Source organism: Ovis canadensis, chromosome 12 (genome assembly GCF_042477335.2).
Source record: "Ovis canadensis isolate MfBH-ARS-UI-01 breed Bighorn chromosome 12, ARS-UI_OviCan_v2, whole genome shotgun sequence".
Classification (NCBI taxonomy): Eukaryota; Metazoa; Chordata; class Mammalia; order Artiodactyla; family Bovidae; genus Ovis; species Ovis canadensis.
This window is the reverse complement of record NC_091256.1, coordinates 39,390,045-39,407,130: the sequence shown is the minus strand read 5'-3', so window position 1 is coordinate 39,407,130 and position 17,086 is coordinate 39,390,045. Positions and strand designations below refer to the sequence as shown.

The window sequence follows — 17,086 nt, the reverse complement described above, 5'->3', positions numbered from 1 at the left end:
TCAGCAGCCCAACTCTCATGTTTTACCAACTTTCTTTTCCTGGTGAGGAGAAATTCCATAACCTCTCCTTCTTACAGTCTGCAACTTCGAGGGCAGTGGGACCCCAGAAGGCTTGGAAAGAAGTTGGGGCAATGCTGCCATATCAACCAAGTCACCTTCCTTGCAGGAGTCTTTCCTATCTTCCCCCAGCCTCCAGCTTTTGTTTCTTTTGTCCTCTCCAAATCAGTGCAAATACACACTTGAAGCTGGGGGGTTTGGGGTTTCAGGCCCACTTCTGGCTGATGGGCCTCAGTCCGACGACTGGACACAGATAAGACATTGACCTTTAAGATGGAAGGGCAGGTGGAGGGTCCCATCCAAATTGGAACTGAGGTAACAGTCCTAGGAGAGAAACTAGGATGAATTAAAATGTAACAGGAGGGAATTCCCTGGTGGTCCAGTGGTTAAGAATCCACCTTGCAATGCAGGAAACAAAGGTTCAATCCTTGGTTGTGGAACTAAGATCCTACATGCCTTGGAGCAACTAAGCCACAGTTACCGAGCCCATGTGTTCCGGAGCCACACCCCACAACTAAAGAACTGGTGCACAGCAACAAAGGATCCTGAGTGCTGCACCTAAGACCTGATGCAGCCAGACAAATAAATATACAAAAATAAATAATAAAAATTGTTAATCACTACAAAAACATGTAACAAGAGACTCGTACAGTCACTCTGGAAGACTGTTTAGCAGGATCTACTAAAACTGGGCAGATACCAACTCTATGACTCAGCAGTTCACTCCTAAGTAGAGATCCAACCAAAATGTGTCCACGTGTTCACGTGTTTGCCAAAAATCACAACCTAGAATGTTCATAGCCACATGATCCAGGTCTGACGTGTAGAAGCCAAAACTAGAAATAATCCAAATGTCCTCCCACTGCAGTTAGTGGTCTGCTGATACGATGGAACACCCTACAAGGGGAACAAATAATCTATAATTACACACAGTGACATGGATGTGTCCCACAAACAGCGCTGGGCCAAAGATGCCAGACACAAAAGAGAACTCACTACGTGACTCCGTTTGTATAGAGGACAAAGACAAGCAAAACTGATCTATAATAAGAGACTTTAGCACGGTGCTTTTCTTTGGACTCAAGCACTATATTGTACTTTCCAGTGAGTGCAGTATATAGACAGGTCTAGAAAAGAAAGGCTTGAAGGGCAAGACTTGGGCAACTTCATTGATTCAGTTCAGCAGTACACTGAGGAGTCACCCCCAGGATGCCCTCTAAGGAGTCTGGGGTGGCCATGGTTGCAGGCCCCCCCATTGCCTATATGCCATCCCCCAACTGTGGCACCCCAACCCGAGCTTTCTTTACTCAGTAAGACTTACTGACTCAGAAATCAGCCACTAGTAGCTTGATTCCTGGAAGAAGGTGGGACATTAGAGGGCAGACCTAGTCACTGGGTCCCTAGGAACAAAGTGTCGCCCAGTCCCACCATAACATCAAGGAAAATGCAAACACCTTGCGAATTTGGGGAGGCCCAGTGGCCTACTTTAGTGTTCCCATTTGAGGAGCCAGCCTGGCTTTCTTGCAGAACCTTCATTCCATGGGAATCCCCTTGCCTCCAACAGCAACTCGGACTACCTTTAAGAAATGGAACATTTTGGAGTTTACAATAAGGGATCTTCTAGCATGCATTGGAGAAGGAAATGGCAACCCACTCCAGTATTCTTGCCTGGAGAATCCCAGAGACAGAGGAGCCTAGTGGCCTGACGTCTGTGGGGTTGCACAGAGTCGGACACGACTGAAGTGACTTAGCAGCAGCAGCAGCAGCAGCAGCGTGCTTCCTTGTTCAAGTAATTCAAAGTCCAGCTCTGCCATTTACCAATTGAAGGGCTTTGGCCAACTTACCAAATCGCCCTGAGCATCTGTGGTGGGGGTGGTGGTTTAGTTGCAAAGTCGTGTCCAACTCTTGGTTCGTCATGGACTATAGCCCACCAGGCTCCTCTGTCCAAAGGATTTCCCAAGCAAGAATACTGGTGGGGTTGCTATTTCCTTCTCCAAGGAATCTTCCCAATCCAGGGATCGAACCCAGGTCTCCTATATATTGCAGGTGGTCTCCTGCATTACAGGTGGATTCTTTACCAACTGAGTCACCAGGGAGCATCTGTGGTCTCGTATGTAAAGTGAAGATAGTGCCAACTTCACAGGATCAAAGCAGGTGCTCCACAAATGCATGCTCCTATCACTATGTGAAATTTTCATGCCTCAAGAGACCCCAGAGGACCCTTGTCCCTATCCCTGTTAGATGACAGGCCTAGGACCCTGCCAAAGACTTGCATAAGCAGACTGGGAGCAGGAGAGTGCATGGCGTGTTCATCTACTGGCCTCCTCTCACCGAAGACAAACTTGAAGGTTAAGGAAAGTACAAGGTTATATACATCTTGGCTACTAGAGTTTTGCAATAGATGTCTCTGGAGGGTAGGCCCCATTCTTCTTTTCTGTTCTGAGAAGTTACATTAGGGTGCAGAATTCTGTTTACTAAGGCTTCCTGTTTCCAAGGAAAGCTATATTTATCTCATCTGTGTGGTCAGCTCCTGCTGGTGTAGAAAATATTCTATCCACATAAAAACATCAATATTTAGGAGACACTATGAAAAATTCAGAAATAATACAACGTGAAATGAGAGTCTCTGCTTTATTATGCTAGCATCTGAAATTGGAGGTTAATTCATCTACTCCAAAGCTTCCAAAAATATATTTAATCTAATTAGGTTGTTGTTTTGTTTTGTTTGTAATGCACTTTTCCAGAATACTGGCAAAATACTTTGTTGAAAGAATTGGGGAAGTGAGGAGCCTTTCAGAATGAAAACATTTTTTTTCCCCTGGAGCCACAGTACCCTTCCTTAAAAAATGATTAGTTGGCCTCAAACGGGAAAGGTAGTTTTTGTTGCAAAGCAGCCAGATATTTTTAAAGACACAATAACTGGAAGATGGTGGTCATTTAGTTCTAAGATGTTGAACTTAGAAGGAAATCTGAACAACAATTGACTACTCTGATAAGAAATGGGATTGTATGCAACTTAAGTCCCCAAATTCTATATCGAAGGTTTGAGCATGTGCTTATGAAACTTGGGGGAAAAAATCAGGAATTAGTTCAAGCTGAAACAGTCAACTGCGCAATATAGTGATCTTTACCCATAAAAGATACAAACAGAGCAATTTATTATTTCACTTTTCTTTTGTTTTTCTTGATTTGACTTGTAAAGGACAATTTTAAATATAGGAGATCAAGTAAAAGCTGTGCTTAATTCTCTTTAGCATTGTTAAAAGGAAACTCGGGCTAAGAATTTTACTGAATGTAAAGTATTTCTGTTATGCCTGGGGCAGAAACACCAGTTTTAAAACAAACAGTTCACTATGAGATTGATGTTAAAAGTTCAAAAGAAAACTCTGTTTGCAATTGGAATGTACAAAGTATCAAGAAGTCATTTTGCTCCTTTAAAGAAAATAAAAGAGCTGGATTGGTGCCTTGGAAAAGCGAGTATAAACTTGCTTTTGGATCAAAGGGCGGTTTAGCAAACACTGCCTGTGATGGTGAGCTGGCTTCTTTGCAGGCACAAGGAATAAGACACAGTCTTGTGCCTGCTGAAGTTCATGCTCTAGAAGGACAAACAAATGAACAAATGACATCCCTCGAATGACAGATACAATAATATCTACACAGATGGAAGAGAAGTGTACAAAGGTAAGAGTGGTAAGCCTGCCACAAAGGTTTCATGGAGTAGGGGGGTCATTGAGTAGGGTTTTTAGGGATGAATAGGAGTTTACCAGACAGAAAATAATGGCGGAATGGAGATATACCCAGGGAGAAAAGAGAGCATGTGCAAGGACTTCCCTGGTGGTCCAGTGACTAAGACTCTGCGTTTTTAATGCAGGGGGCCCAGGTTCATTCCCTGGTCAGGGAACTAAATCCCACATACCACAACTCAAGATCCTGCGTACCGCAACTAAGACTCAGTGAGGATAAATAAATAAATAAATTCATTGGGCATTTAAAAATCCACAAGTAAAAAAAGAGAGAGAGCATGTGCAAAGACATGAAAGTGAGGAAGTGCGTGGTATAAGCAAAGATCCACAATAATCTACATCCACGTTCAGTGTAAGAGTTGAGTACAAGCTTTGGAGGTCAGTCATTTAATCTCTTCCTGTATTAACTGAAAGGAGTCCCTGTCTTATCTCTTTTATAAATTGTTACTTCATCATGATGAAGCTGACTCAGGAGTTTTAACTTAGAAATCGTGTTTGCAATTCAGAGGACCCTTCTGTGAATTAGATCCCAAGGGGATCAAGGGACAGAAATATACCTGGGAGGTGAGTCTTTCATGGTTGTGTGAGAAACGGGTGGCCAGGGCAGGAGATTATTCAAACCCAGCATTCCACCCCAGTTGCCCTTAGTGATTTGGCTCTCCAGCAGACGTGCTCCCAGACTGAGATATTGTGGCAGACTGCCAGCTATGTTTTCCTCTTCCTTCTCAGCACTGAAATTTTTATTTTAGTCAGAGAAGCCCGGCTAAACACTACATTTCTTGGCTTTCAGTATGACAGGGTGATTAGGTGTTGACAAAGAGCTGGAAGTGTGTTTGAGGCAGAGCCATCTGTGATCCAGACAGAACCTTCGTGTGAATTAGGAAAAGATCCATTCCTCAAAATACTGTCAGAAAATGAACCTAATATACTGCTTTTGTTACAGGACACCTCACTGCCATCTGCTAGAAAGCACTTGGAAATAAAAATACAAATCCCTGATGATGATGATATGAATGGTTTCCTTGTCCAGGGAACAACCTGCACAAGGGTACACTGGTCTTGTATGTGTGTGAAGACTATGTAGAGAGCTCTGACTCAGCTGGAAAGCTGCACATTTTGCCCTTCCCCTTCTTTTTCATGCTTCCTGGGACACAGACATGATGGCTGGACTCTGGTAGCCATTTTGGACCATGAAGTGATCTTGAGGATGGGAATCAGAGATGATGGGGAAAGATGGAAGTCATCATAGAACCACCAGCCCAACGCTGGACTACTTACTCCCAAACTTCCTTTGTATAACAGAAAAATAAACTTCTATATTGTTTGAGCAGAAAGTGAAGAGGAATTAAAAAGCCTCTTGATGAAAGTAAAAGCGGAGAGTGAAGAAGTTGGCTTAAAGCTCAACATTCAGAAAACGAAGATCATGGCATCCAGTCCCATCACTTCATGGGAAATAGATGGGGAAACAGTGGAAACCGTGTCAGACTTTATTTTTTGAGGCTCCAAAATCACTGCAGATTGTGATTGCAGCCATGAAATTAAAAGACGCTTACTCCTTGGAAGAAAAGTTATGACCAACCTAGATAGCATATTCAAAAGCAGAGACATTACCTTGCAGACTAAGGTCCATCTAGTCAAGGCTATGGTTTTTCCTGTGGTCATGTATGGGTGTGAGAGTTGGACTGTGAAGAAGGCTGAGTGCCGAAGAATTGATGCTTTTAAACTGTGGTGTTGGAGAAGACTCTTGAGAGTCCCTTGGACTGCAAGGAGATCCAACCCATTCTGAAGATCAGCCCTGGGATTTCTTTGGAAGGAATTATGCTGAAGCTGAAACTCCAGTACTTTGGCCACCTCATGCGAACAAGACTCTGATGCTGGGAGGGATTGGGGGCAGGAGGAGAAGGGGACGACAGAGGATGAGATGTCTGGATGGCATCACTGACTCGATGGACATGAGTCTGAGTGAACTCCGGGAGTTGGTGATGGACAGGGAGGCCTGGCATGCTGCGATTCATGGGGTCGCAAAGAGTCGGACACGACTGAGCGACTGAACTGAACTGAACTGATTGTTTGAGCTGTTGTTATTTTGAGTTTTCTGTTATACAAAGCCTAAAGTAATCCTAACTGATTGAGAAAGTCAGGGAGAAAAGAAAATATATCAAGTCCTCCAGGGCACATACTCTTAGGAACAAATGCTCAGTTTTCAAAATTTTCAATACTATATACAATTTCAATGCTATAGAACATGATAGATAAACATTTTTCCCGCTGCCCCAGTCACAGAAAGGTATGTTCTCAAAAGACAGACACAACACAGTAGCTGGCTCCTCGAAGAGGTGTTGTCAAGAATGGTGCCATCATTCTTGAGAAACGAAAAGGATATTATTCCACTTGACTCCCAACTATTCAGACTCTTCTTTAAATAAAAACCTGGGTGAGAAGCAATTTTGTAATACCTATCAGGATGTAAGATACAAATGACCTTTGACTCAGCAATTCTAGTTCTAGGAATTTCTGCCTCCAAAATACTGAGTTTATGTTTAAGTAAAATGCCATATGCACAAAAATATTCACTACAGCTCTTTTTTTGGTAAAAGCAGAAGACTGAAACAATATAAATATTTATCTTCTGGGACGGTGAAATAGTCTGACATTCATACAGTGAATATGTGCAGAAGGTAAATCTATATGCTAATATGAAAAGATTTCTATGATAGGTACGTGAAAAAAGTAGGGTACAAAAGAAGTGTGTACGATTACTGGGTGACAATGGGGTAGACCAAAGGACACACACAGTCATGTGGAGACTGTCAGAGTTCACGCAGACGCCGGTGACAGTGGCCTCCGGTAAGGAGGAAACACTTTCGCTGGATAAACTTCTGTGTGTCGAAAAAAAGTTTTTTACCACATGCATGAACTATCTGCCCCCAAATAAAATAATCATACATTTTCTAAAGTATAGAAGACCGCAAGAGTGACTCTTCCCTGTGATCCTGCTCCAAGCGTGAGTCAGACACCTCGCAGCACCAGAGCTGCACAGACTCGCTGGTGTGACTTCCCAGTGGCCAAGAAGCCCTTGACACAAAGGTGAATCTGGAAACCTGGAAACCCAAGGGCATCTGAGAGCTGGGGGCCTGGCAAACATATGAAATGGGGTAAAGAAATCTGACTGGGCTGTGGGAGAACTGGTGTCCAAACGGGGCTGTCCTTTCTGGGCACGTAGTTCCCACTGCCACCTCTGGATAGAGGACACACACGTGAATCTCTAACCCAGACCTACTCTGAGCAACAGACTCAGGCACCCACCTGCCAACTTGACAGTTCCTCAGTGTCTCAAAACCTACTCCAATGCATCTGAGGTTGCACTTGTCTCCTGAAACTTTGTCTTCTTCTGTGGTTCCCTCTCCCTGTTGCTGGAAGTACCCACTTCTAACTGCCAAAAACCCAGGCGATGGCCTTGAAACACCCCCATCCTCCATTTCATCCACATCCAATCTATAGGCGAGTTCCAGAAGCTCCACCTCCCAATTATACCACAAACCCAGCTCCACCACCGCCAGCCAGCCCACGTGCCCAAGTGGTGCCCTTCTCTCCCTGGACTACAGCTGGGTTCACTTACCCCTGCTCTGCCTCCTCCAGTGTGCTTTGCAGCCAGAGCGATCTTCCGGAAACCCAAATCTGACCTATCATGCCCCTGTTAAAACTCCTAAATAGCTTTCTGCTACTTTGGGGACAAAACTGGAAAAGGTCACTTATCATTCCAATCCCAAAGAAGGGCAATGCCAAAGAATATTCAAACTACTGCACAATTGCACTCATTTCACACGCTAGCAAGGTCATGCTCAAAATTTTCCAAGCTAGGCTTCAACTGGGCTTCCCTGGTGGCTCAGCTGGTAAAGAATTTGCCTGTAATGCAGGAGACCTGGGTTTGATCCCTGGGCTGGGAAGATCACTTGGAGAAGGGAAAGGCTACCTAATCCAGTATTCTGGCCTGGAGAATCAGTCCATGGGGTCTCAAAAGAGTTGACAAGACTGAGCGAGTTTTCACTTTCAGGCTTCAACAGTACATTAACCAAGAGCTTCCAGACGTACAAGCTGGGTTTAGAAAAGGCAGAGGAACCAGAGATCAAATTGCCAACATCCCGTGGATCATGGAAAAAGCAAGAGAATTCCAGAAAAACATCTACTTCTGCTTCATTGACTACGCTAAAGCTTTGGACTGTATGGATCACATCAAACTGTGGAAAATTCTGAAAGAGATGGGCCTACCAGACCACCTTATCTGCCTCCTCAGAAACCTGTATGCAAGTCAAGAAGCAACAGTTAGAACTGGACATGGAACAGTAGACTGGTTCCAAATTGGGAAAGGCTGTATGTTGTCACCCTGCAGCATACATGGCGAGAAATGCCAGGCTGGATGCAGCCCAAGCTGGAGTCAAGATTGAGATCTAGAGGGTGAGGATCAGCCTCAGGATCCTGGCAAACACAGTGGGGAGGGGCACAGCCTGAACTGGGAGACTCTCCTTCCTCAAACCCAGGCAGGTGGTTAGAACCTCGCAATTGGAAAATGCTCCCTAAACTATAGAAAGCTACCAGCTAACTCCAAGTCAGCGCTCACCATGTACATGGCCTTCAGCCAGAAGAGGCCAAGAAGGTGGCCACAGTCCTGAGCCTGCGGAGAAGGCCCAGCTCGGCCTCCATCTGGGAATTCCTCTGTCTACCCTGTCGTCCAAAGTCTTCCTGACAGGGATTCAGACATGAGAACCTCACGCTCCTTCTGGGAGAAGCCAGCCACTGGCCAACAATGGCGTGGCAGAGGGGTACGCTGTGGGCCCCTGGACTCCGGGCCAGAGAAAGGTGGGGCTGGGGATCTGTGTGCTTCGGCAGGCTACCCTTCCCCGCCCTACCCAGCCTTGCTGCTCCTCTGTGGGGGAAGGCACGGCCTGCAGAATGGGGAAAACAGACAGCTTCCTCTCCACTTCAGGCTGGCCTGCCAACACAAACCTTGAACGTTCTTCCTCAAATGCAGGCCAATAGACGGCCACATCTGGGGTTCCCGGAGCTCCCCAACCATGACACTCGATGTGGGAGAGAGCACTCAGGCCCAGGGTAGGTGGGGGAAAACCCTGGGTGCAGGCGCCTCCCCTATTCTGCACAGCCCAGCACATGACCAGCCTCCCCACTCACAGCCCTCTCCCTGAATCCCAGTGGCTGGCAGGGCCTCAGGTGGATGGGGTCCATGGGTAAGGTCAACTGGGTTGGGCTGATTAGAATCTTCTGCAGTAGGGTAAGGGCTGTGTTTATCTCCCTGAAAGACCTGGAGCCAAAACTGGGAGAGCAGCCTGGAGCCGGAATCCGGGAGAAAGAAAAAAGTAGTTTACAGGCAAAAACAAAGGGACGTAAAAAAGTATAAACAGTGTGGGGGGCAGCCTTCTGATGGGGCAGCCCCTGTTCTGGGTCCTGAGGGAAGGAAGACACATCCCTGTCTGCCCTGGAGAGTCACCCCGCCCTCTGCTCCCAGCTATATATGTATACACACACCTGAATAGACAGACAGGAAGAATACAATTAGTGACCACTGATCTGATGAAAATCGTGGAGTAGGGTGCCAGCTCGGCTGGCGGTCAGGTACTAATGGCCTGCTTTGAATCCTGGCTCTACCACTTGCCAGCCATAGGCCAGGTAACCTTAGGCCAGTGACTTCATTCCTCCATGCCTCAGTCTCCCTGTCTGCAAGATGGACAGAATAAAGTACATCTCCTACCGAGTGAACAAAGGTAAAGTGGCCACACAGGGAATTTTTGACTGTGAAAACAAAAAGAGCATTCACTTTTTGTTTTTAGATCCTGGAACACGAAGGTGGGGGAGACAGACCTAGCCTGAAGCTGAGGGAACCTTCTCTGAGGAAGTGCTACCTGAACAAAGGTGGGAAGTTAAGGAGGTTTCTTTGTAAGAGGGAAGAGCAGCGGGCTCCAAGGTGGATATGTTGTTGTTGTTTAATTGCTCAGTTGTGCTCGACTCTTTGTGACCCCATGGACTGTAGACTGCCAGGCTCTTCGGTCCTTGGAATTGTTCCAGCAAGAATACCAGAGTGGGCTGCCATTTCCTTCTCCAGGGGATATTCCTGGACTGGGGATTGAAGCCGCGTCTCCTGCATTGGCAGGAGGATTCAGTCTGGGATAAGGAGGGGGCAGCCTCAGCATCTGACAGGAGAGTCTGGAACGGTGAAGGGGGGCCATGCAGTGAGCTGGCTGGCCCGGAGCACCTCCAGGGAGGGGACGGCGACCTCCACAGATGTTAAACACCCCTGGAGCAGGGGTGGCCACAAACTCATTCACTCAACCTTCAGCCCACACTTTTAGTTAAGCAACACAAGTGGGGGAGCAGACTCTCTCTCTACCCCACAGGGTGCACATGCTCACACTCAGGGAGTTTTATTTGAGCCCTTTCCATCTCATGTTTGTCAGTTAAAATAAGACCTGTCAAGTTGTCCGTTGGTTCTAAATCACCAAAGGAAAAACCCAAGTGGAACACAGCTCACTGCCTATGAGGCAAAAGCATTACCTTCCTGGAATTTCAATACGTGGCATTTTCTGTTTGAGGAGAGAAAGACTCCTATTCAGGAGATAATAGGCGTGGGCCATATAATACACCTGTTGGATTTCCTTCCCACCATTAACCACACCCTCTCCCCTCCCTCCCATCCAGAGCGGCTTTTCTCAGCAGTGTGCTCCGGGTCTGGGAGCTTCCCCAGTAGTGTGTAACAGGATAGCACTGCAGGCTGGGCCACAGCGCGGTCACCTGAGCTGGAAAGGTGTCTAAAATGCACAGAAAGGTGTCCCTGTGCTCACATACTGCAGTCCTAAGGACTCGGGTCGGGGTTTAGAGGAATATTCTGCGTTGCTGCTGTCTTGGTGGGATCAGTCTGCTTGTGGAAATGTTAGGTGGCAAAAAGAAATGCAAACGCTAAAAATACTTCTGGTGTTCAACCAAAGGTCGAGTGGGCAACTTGGAAATTAAGATGTTCCATCTTGACAGTATCACTGTGACCCTGAGACCTGACTGTGGGAAGGGGGCACATAACCACATAACTGGGTGAGGGCAGGGGCCACCTCCCCGCAGCTGGCCATCAGGCTGCCTGCTCTTGCCTTCTCACAGGGACAACTTGGTTCACAGGGAGAAAACTGGAAAGCAGGAAAGGCCATCCATTTTCCCCCAGAGAGCTGGTAAGAGAGGCAGATTTCCCTGAGCCCTTGGCACTCATGGGATTAATCATGGAGCGTGGCGTGGAACCTGTGTTTCTCTTACTTTCCAAAAGGTTCAAGTCTCTCCAGTTCTGACAAGAGTGATGCAACCGGAAAGCCGTACCAGTATTGCAAAGGTCACTCATTCCGCAGGAAAAGCCAAGCCCCAGGTTGAGCTGCTGGTGGACATCCCGAGGTGGTGGTCCTCGGGGAAGGGTGGAGTCCCAGGCCCGGCCAGCGAGGAGCACAGTAGGGATCCCTGAGCCGGAGGCACCTGGCCTCCCGCTCACTCCTGATCAGTTTCCCACCACCCTCACGGTTCACACTGCAGACCACAGCCCAGCTAGAGCCAGCTCAATGGGCCCACAGGGGGTAGGGGTGCTCAGAACCCTTCCAGAATATCGCTAGGCGTCTGGGTGCCACCACCTCCCTGGACGAAGCCCTGGACCGGGCTATGGGGGTGGGAAGACTCTAAGCACAACATCTCATGGTCTACAATAACCCCGAGAAGTAAGGCATGTTAATAGTTTTGTTTTTCTATTTTAAGGAGATTTGAAAATGAAGCTTCAACAAGTTAAATAGTTTGCCCAAGTTAACCCAGCTTGTAAGTGCCAAAACTGCACTTTAATGCAGTCTGTTTATGAATCTTCCCAAATGTTAAAGGCAGCCAAAACTCCTGCTCCTGCCTGACTCGGGACAAGCCCCATGGTCTCTGTTTGTGGGTTAGCAATGGAATCCTCCGGAAAGTCCTTAAACTCCCCAGAGGAGTATTCTTTTTCCCCCATAATGCAATCACTTTCAGTAGGGCGATGGAGAGTTTAGCAGATGTGGCTTTGTAGTAACTGGACGGTGCCCTCAACTGGCTCCTTGTGACAACAGTGTCTGCTGTCTGACAGCAAAGCCAAGACACAGACAATGGGGTCCAGTGGACAGGAAGACTCCCCTGCAGGTCCTGGAGCCTGCCTGGAGATATGCTCTCAGGCTAGACTTTAGAGAGTGAAAATAGCTGCTCTCCGGTGACAAAGGATAAAACTCCGTCAGGAATGTAAACAGAGTTATTCTTCAATATCCATGGGGGACTGGTTCCAGGACCTCCAAATACCAAAATCCATGGATGCTCAGGTCCCTTCTATAAAATGGTGGCGTGCAGTCAGCCCACTGTCTTGGCAGATTCCACATCCATTGCCTCAAAACCCAGGGTTACGAGGGCTGGCTATATACCCTTGATGGCAGAAGAGACGGTTTCAGTTTGAACCTGGTTTGTATAATCGCCTGTTCAGTAATACAGTGTGCAAGGGCAGGACTGCACAGCTGTCCCCTTCACAAGGGAGCGTCCAGCACTTCCCCGTCAGGGAGGGAGGTGGAGGCGGCTGGCTCCTTGGCAAGGCTTCAGTTCCCTCTAGGGCGAACTTCTGGGGTGGCTTCTCCCTGCTGCAACCTCCCTACCTGACCACACAGCCCCTGGATCCTCTGCTCCTAGAGTCTGGGCCAAGAGCCACCCATAGGCAGTCCAGGGGTAATCCACAGGGCCAGCTGGGCTGGGAAGTGATCCTTCTGCCTTAACCCTTGGCCCCCAACCTCTGCCTGGGGTTTTGTCCCGGGCCCACACCCCAGGTGTGGCCCTTCAGTCCATTTGACATTGCCCTCAGTGGGCCTGGCATAGGCTGCAGGTCCACCCCAGCCCCTCAAAGCTGATCATTCCCCACTAACCTATTTCCTTTTCTGAAGATCCCTTTGGATTCTTATGCACAGAATCATCACATAATAGAGCTATAAGAAGCTTTGCAGATTATAAAGTCCAACCTCATTTCATGGATGAGGTCCACAGAGGGGACCTGACTGGCAGGGTTGGGACACCAGCCGGATCTTCTTTCTAGCCAGTTCTCTTTCACATCATTGTATTACCTCTCAAAGGAATGAATCACTCATGATGGGATGTAGGGTTTGATCAGAGGTGGGGTTTGAGCATGGGATCCTAGAGGCCCCTCAAGTCACCACAGGCTTGCTCCTTGCCCACTCCAGCCCAAGTGGGTCTGCACTGAGCTCTTTCTTTGGCAGCAGTGAGCAGCACACACTGAGCCCTGCCTTGTGTTTTAAGCCCAGTTGTGTCTCATTTCTTTGACTATCTCAGCTCAAGGATGGAGAACTAGAACCTGGGCAGACCCTCCCTTCTCATGTCTGGGGCAGGAAAGGATGCTGGGAACAAAGTCAAGGTGCAAGTCAGCAAAGACCAAGTCTGGGCATGTTGGGTTATGTCCATGGGTGGGTCACTGTGCAGTGATAACACGGGGGCTCCTTGTGACCTCCAGCTAGTGCTGGATTTAGACCTCAGACATGAACAATGACACCACAGGAGGGGGCTAGGGGAGGCATTCCACTTCCTCCAATGATCCGAAGCCCTTTCGCTAAGGGTCCCTCTGCCCAAAGAGCCCCCAGTACGTCACTTCCCACAGACCTCCCACTCCCGTAAGTCTGTACCAGCCAGGGTGCTTAAGGCATAGCTGGGAGGCAGGTGGGATCACACAGGGAGCATGTGGGTTGGAGCAGATGGTGTTGAAGTTCATCCTGGCTGCCTTGCTGAACAGTTATTTTCCATGGAAGACTTTCTTTTTCTTGGAACTGGAGGTGGAGGAGCCTCTTGTTCTCAGGCTGGGCCAGTTCAGTTTATCCAGGTCACTCACACCAAAGGACATGGGTGGCAGCTTGGCCCACACTCAGCAAACAGACATAAAGTTCACCCATGCCAGGCGCATGCCTGGTGTGGGGCCTTTGCACTTGCTTGACCTGGTGTGCCGCCCCTCCAGAGAGCGGCCTGCCACTCCCTCATTCCACCTTTCTGCTCCCCACCCCCGACTTCTCTCTTCAGTGCTTTGTTTTTCTCCCTGGCACACATGGCTTTCTAACATACTTTATATTTTGCAAATTTATTTTGCGTATTGTCCATCTTTCCCCCAACAAAACTATAGACTCTATGAAGACATGTTCCCTGCTGAGCCCCCGTGCCCAGGGCAGAGCCTGCACACATGGTCAGTCCTCTGGATTTGCTCGGGAAACATGAAGAAGTCAACACAAAGCCCTTCTAGGTGTGGACATTTGGGAAAGAGAAACTGCTGAACCCTCTCAGTGCTGTGCTAAGTCACTTCCGTTGTTTCCAAGTCTTTGAGATCCTATGGACTATAGCCCACCAGGCTCCTCTATCCATGGAATTCTCCAGGCAAGAATAGTAGAGTGAGTTGCCATGCCCTTTCCCGGGGGGATCTTTCTGACCCAGGGATACAACATACATCTCCCGCTTCCCCTGCACTGCAGGCAGATTCTTTACCCCTGACCCACCGGGGAAGCCCAGAGTTTCTTGCTAAATCAGACCTACTAGGGCTAGTGAAAGACCTCCACAAGGTCCTCAAGCCCCTACTCCCAGAAGGATGCAACCACCACACCAGAAGACAGTGTTACTTTCCAGACTGGGGCCCCTTCTTTCAAGTGTTAACTTTTAATGGTATATTCAGAGGAGTCTGCAGAGTGGCACCCAAACGGGCATAAATCCCAATGTTCTCAACAATTTCCCGCAACAGCTCATACATCCGATGTACTGGGTGCTGAGATGCCGAATGCAGAGGTTCCCCCGCCCCTCCCCACCAGCCCCTTACCTTTCAACCCTATTCTCTGTACAGAGCCCACGGGGCAGGGACAGGGCTAAGAGAGGGCTGTCTGTCCATCCCTGCGTCAGGGGCCCACACATCTTTGTGCAGCCAGAAGTTCATATAGTAGAGGAGAGTGAACGGGGTGGGAGGCGCAGCTTTAAAAGAATCAAAATCAGAGTCACAACATCGTCAGAGCCCGCACCTGCACCCTGAAGGCTTCAGAAGGGCCGGGCAGGCGAGGGGCCAGAGGCTAAGTTCCCCAGCATCCCTCCGGGGAGGGAGGCTTGCAGGAGTCTCTGGTCTCTGCTGCCCTTAGACTGGTCACATCCCTAGGCTCCTAATGCACGGTGAACTCTTTTCCCCGGACCCAAGTTTCCTTTCCTGGGCGCTGAGCTGGGCGGGGTTGGAGCGGGAGAGAAAAACTGGAACCGCGGTTAGAGATGGTGAGAGAGGACGTCTCAGCCAAAAGACTTGAGGTCTGTTTAGGACTCCGGTGACAAACAAGTGCAGTATGAGCCAGACGCCTCCTGGAAGCTGTACTCCCCGGGAGAGCCAGGCAAGGGGGCCGCCGCCGCGCTTCCCCGCGCCCCCTCCCCCCGCATTCGGTTGGCAGAGCGCGTGCGGGCCTCTTCCCGGAATCCCAAGCGCCTGCGGACCGCACGCGGCGAGGCCTCGGTCGGGACCCAGCTGCGGGCGGCGGGGCAGGGGCGGCGGCGGAGGCCTGTGTGAAAGTCTCCCCGGAGCCCTGGCTGTGCGGCGCCCGCCGCCAGCGTCCCCCAGCCCTCGGGATCGCGTTGTGCCCCTGCACCCTGGGAGCGCCCGGGCCCCCGGAAACTGCGCAGACGCCCCGGAGCGCTTACGGTCGTCGGCTCCCTGGTTCCTGGGCTTGGCGGTCCCTCCGGCTCCGGCTCTCCGGGTTCCCCTGCTCCCGATTCGCGCGTCCCCTGACTACCCTGCGCTGACCCCGCCCGGGCTCGGCCCCCCAGCGGGCGGGCCGGGCCACCGAGGTTCAGTCCCGCTCCGCCCCTGTTACCTGGGCCACCCGGATGACTCTGCACCTTCCTAAGCCCGCCTCTGCTTTGGAAGAGGGCTCTCAGAGTGCAGCCTGCGGTCAGAAACGGTGTCGAAGTTCTTGGTCACTGAATCAATAAACAAACAAACCTCAAGCTTCAGCCTTGTGTAACTTTTTTAACCAGTTCATTGTTATTGTATTTTACACGTGTGTTGTGTGTCCAGGACAGATTGGGGAATTTTAAAGCAAACAAACCCGTCTTTCAACACACAGTCTGAGAAACACTAGTCTGAGTGAAATTTGAACCCGCACAAAGAATTCTTCATGGTGAGGACTGAGATCTACAAAGTGGAGCTGGACGCCTGGAGCGTAGCTCGTTCCTGGCTAATAAAAACACTCAACTTAGTTCCCTCTCCAAACCTTTGCTTATGTAGTATTCCTGGAAAGGATGCTCTCCTGCATCCAAATATGACCTACTGTTCTTTAATCCCACACCTTCCTAGTGAAGCCTGATCTCATCCCTGCAGTCTCTGACATCTCTGTACTCCTTCAAAACTTGCAGTCTATGAGATTCCTCCATGCCTAACCAAATCTTTCAAACAGAAGCTCTGCTTCTGGCCATTTTACCAAGGGACTCAAATTTGTTATCTTTCAAACTCAGTGATGATGAAAGCATCCTAAAATTAGATATTGGTGATGACTATACCACCATAACTCTGTGAATACACTAAAAACTACTGAATTGTACACTTTAAAAGGATTAATTCTATAGTATGTGAATTATATCTCAGTAAAACTGTCAGTTTTGTATTAAAAAAAAAAACTGCAGTGAGGTTGTAACCTCACTCCTCATTCCTGTGTCCTAAAATCCTCGACATACGTTCTTGTTAGATTTCAACAAACTCACTCAGAAGGATATTGCAGATAGTGGAGTGCAGTTTATTACACCAGCGGGCCCAAGGCAGAGTCTCCTCTTAGCCAAGGACCCAGACTAGCGCTTATGAAAATCTTTTATACCCCATGCGTACGTGTCTGAACCCACCACTCCAAATTCCTTGAGACTTACATAAACCAAGGAAAATACAATCCCAATAACTCCATGATTCACGTGCTACGTGCTCATGTGCTCAGTCAAACGATTAGCCAGTAATCAATAAACCCGAGGTTACACTCAGATAGATACAGAAAAATTTATGGCCTGTCTGGAGGAAAGGGTGATTAGTGTATGTTTTCTCTTAGGCGATGAGTAACCTAGATACGATCTTCAAGGTTCCCCTGTCAGGAGGGGGTCTTTTCCTTCTGTTGTTGTTTTCATAGGCACTAAACACAGAGTTCAGAGTCCATTGGAAAGGTGGCCGAGCACGATCAGCATGAACAGGCCTACGATGG

General features: G+C 48.7%; 1 protein-coding gene across 2 annotated transcripts in view; it reads right to left on the bottom strand.

Annotated features, from left to right (window-relative positions):
* EPHX1 (epoxide hydrolase 1) overlaps positions 1–15,992 on the bottom strand; it is a 38,159-nt gene extending 22,167 nt beyond the window's left edge. Inside the window, exon 1 of one of the 2 annotated variants that reach the window (XM_069545486.1) lies at positions 15,719–15,992. The gene's annotated coding sequence lies outside the window, so the exon portion shown is untranslated. Of the gene's footprint in view, positions 1–15,545 lie in introns of both variants that reach the window. The other variant, XM_069545484.2, reaches the window with a different exon arrangement.
* Positions 15,993–17,086: the final 1,094 nt, after the last annotated feature.